This window comes from Ceratotherium simum, chromosome 3, assembly GCF_057802395.1.
Source record: "Ceratotherium simum simum isolate JZ-2026a chromosome 3, ASM5780239v1, whole genome shotgun sequence".
NCBI classification, from domain to species: domain Eukaryota; kingdom Metazoa; phylum Chordata; class Mammalia; order Perissodactyla; family Rhinocerotidae; genus Ceratotherium; species Ceratotherium simum.
In genome coordinates this window covers 26,428,737-26,432,149 of record NC_141902.1, presented here as the reverse complement: position 1 = coordinate 26,432,149, position 3,413 = coordinate 26,428,737, and the positions used below count along the sequence as shown (strand labels likewise).

The window sequence follows — 3,413 nt, the reverse complement described above, 5'->3', positions numbered from 1 at the left end:
AATATCAGCTGATATGTCTTTAAGAATTTTAAATGCTGGGGAAGAAGAGAGTCCTAACTTCGCTCCAGGCTTTTGATGCAAATCCACACCTTTGGATTCCCTACTCTGTGGGGGAAAATTATTTGATTAAGTTGGGCACTAAGATTCAGCAGATGGACCACAGTGGAAGGTATCCTTGAGACTAGATCTCCATTCCAAGTATAGGATTAGCATTCATTGCCTGATTCACATATGTTAACCATCTTATCTTGGAGTCAATGAAATAGTGAGAGAATAAGATATTGATCTCAGATCTTTCTATAGGGATTTTGTAACTTCAATTACAATGTTTATTCTGCCTAGGATTCATATTTTTCACTTTTTAATGAGTTGGAAATTCAGGAAGATTTGACTATTGATAAGATAGTGTGACTTTCTCTCCTAAAAAGCTTTTATTAAAAAGGTACCATTCCTTACAATTAATATTATTTTAGGACTGAGGAAATATTGCATTTCAAGTAGTAGTGAATTCTCCATCAAAAACTGTTTATTCATTATTTTTGTTTAACAAATATTTAGTGAGCACATAATAAATGTCAGTCACTGTTGTATATATTAGGGTACAGTGCTGAGAAACACAAAATCATTCAATAATGCTTTACTTCTTATTTCTTCCCCTGTATTCAACTCCAAACCCTTTTCTGATATTTTAATGAATTATTGTCTGGCCCACAATGAATATATAACAATATAAAGTATTGTATTAAAATGCTCAAGAAAATTGATATCTTCTCATCTACAGAAATAACCTAGGATGATCTGTGAAATAAATTCGACATCAGGTGGGGTCCTACGAACAAAACAGACCTGAGAGGTTACGGTAGCTGTCATCCAGATTTCTAAGCACCACCTGAAGACTGACATATACTCATAAATAAAGTCAGAGATGAGAACATATTTCTGACTTTGGAAAGAGTCTAGGAAACATGCATCCATTTCAGCCCCTGTCCACCAGGGGGGTGCAGCTTCCTAACACAAACTCATTTCCTGAGTGAAATGTAGGCTTCGATTTATCATTTCCCTGTGACTTCAACATTTCTTCACGCTAAGAATCAAGAACATTGTTTAGACGATTCTCAAGAGATGAACTCTGCTCCAGGCTTATTTACCCTGGTACTCTTAATGCTTGGTAAGTAAAATGCCTCTTAAAATTTGGATTCTTTCTTCTGTTGTGTCAGCAAAATCTTTAATCGTAATTTTATCCCAGAACTTTGTGCCCAAGGTGACACAGATCTCTTATTTTTCCCCAGGACAAACCTACGGAGACTCAGTGACTCAGATGGAAGGCCAAGTGACGCTCTCAGAAGGGGCTTCCCTGACTATGAACTGTACTTATTCAACCACAACATATGTCACCCTTTTCTGGTATGTTCAATATCCCGGAGAAGGTCCACAGCTACTCCTGAAAGCCATGACAGCAAACGAGAAGGGAAGCAACAAAGGGTTTGAAGCCACATACAATAAAGAAACCACCTCCTTCCACTTGGAGAAAGACTCAGTCCAACAGTCAGACTCTGCTGTGTACTACTGTGCCCTGAGTGACACAGTGACGGGAGCTGCAGGGGGAGCTGAGCGCAAACTCTGAGCAGCAACAAGGGGCCTCGCTGCTGAGTGTCTCTGACTGTTTGATCCCCTCTGGTTTCGTCACAGTCTGTGGTTGTTGGTCCCTCAGTCTCTGGTACAAAATCATACAAATGGCTAGAGCTTAAGAATAAGAAGTGAACATTCCCCATACCCAATTCTTCATTAGTGAAATTTAAAACAATCTGACACCAATAATTCCTCCTAATGTGCAAAATAATTTCAAGTAAAACCACATCAACAATGAAGTGATCTCTTGTTCGCTCCTGCAGTCAAAATCCACCCCCACAAGTTGTTCTAGGCCAATCTGGTGGGTATTGCTGTGCCTTATTATACTTTTAGAGAGCCAAAGCATTCCAAAGAAGGCAACTTTTGCATAATATCTTCCTGACAGAGTATGGCAGGCGAGATGATAGGAGAGATACAGCCTCAAAAAAACACATTTCTTAATAGAGAAAGGAGGGAAGAGAAGAAAGGGGAAGGAACAGAATCTCATACACAATCGAACAAGGGAAAGAAAGGAAAGGGATACTTATCCTAGTTTCTTTTCTAGTAACAGATGCTAGGCACAGGATGATATTCAAAAAGAAGGGGAGAGGCAGAAACATAACGGAAGAAACAACTCATGTCTAAATCATAGACAGTGCCCCTCATCTTATTCCTGGCCAGTACACAGATCTGTTGGCTTTCTTACAACGAGGCCTCAAGTGAGATAGTTTTGCAGTGCCAATAGAAGATTAAGCATATATATTCATCCCTGTATCCCCTGAAACCCTATTAAAATGATAGTAAAGAAATTGCACAGGGCATAAACCCACAAAGAGAGCAGAAAAAGGAGATGACAACAGACAGTGATATCAATAAAATTTTAGAGGGTGAGCAGTATATGGAGAAATGAAAACTTGCATAGAAGACCAAATAAAGAAGAATCCTGGATCTAGTGTGAGAAGCCAACAAGAAGCATCACGGTGTATGCTATCCCCTCATAGAAGGGTTTAGGCATCAGAAGCAATAATTACTTTCGAATAATGGAGATTGATGGTTCTGTGTGTGTGTGTGTTTGTGTGTTTTGTGAGCATTTTAGGGAGGAGTAGAGGATGAAGATAGGAGGACTGCATCAGAAAATATATAGTAACAGACCACCCATGTTGTCTACAGTGCCTGTATAACAAGCTTTGATTACTTCCCAAACCCTGCAGAAAATTGGAAGTTAGTCGTTGATGAACTGAGGAACAGCATATAAAAAAGTTAAAATAACTAAAGTAGAAAAATATAATAATTAATTATTCACTTCAGGGAAAATAAAATATTATTCAAGAAAGGAACATATTCCTAGTAGTCTATATGGATCAATCAAATTGTCTTCTAGATATTTTACTAATAAATACCACCAATAGGGTGATTGGGAAGAATATCTATTTTCCCCAAACCTTGTGTAATACTGAGGTTTTTGGCTTTTGCTTATCAGTTAAGCTTTCTTTTACTTTCAATAATTTCTTTATTTATGAATGAGATGGGGCTTCGTTTCATATATTTAAAAGTCATTTATGTTTTTTCTGTAAATTGTCCATTCATATATCTACCCATTTCCTGCTGTATTATTGTCCTTTAAATATAAATTTTGAAGAAGATTCTATATGTTAAGAATATTGTCATATGACTGTCATATATATGTGTCTTTTTAAAAAGTTTATCATTATCCTTTTGACTTTATTTATGGCCTTTATTCATTTGCCATGCAGAATTTAAAAAACAGTATGTAGTAAATTCATCAAAATTTTCTTTTATGGATT

The 3,413-nt window shown here is 36.9% G+C and overlaps 1 pseudogene; it reads left to right on the top strand.

Moving 5' to 3' along the window:
* Positions 1-1,177: 1,177 nt before the first annotated feature.
* Positions 1,178-1,624, top strand: LOC147917466 (T cell receptor alpha variable 9-2 pseudogene; annotated as a pseudogene).
* The last annotated feature ends 1,789 nt before the right edge of the window (positions 1,625-3,413 follow it).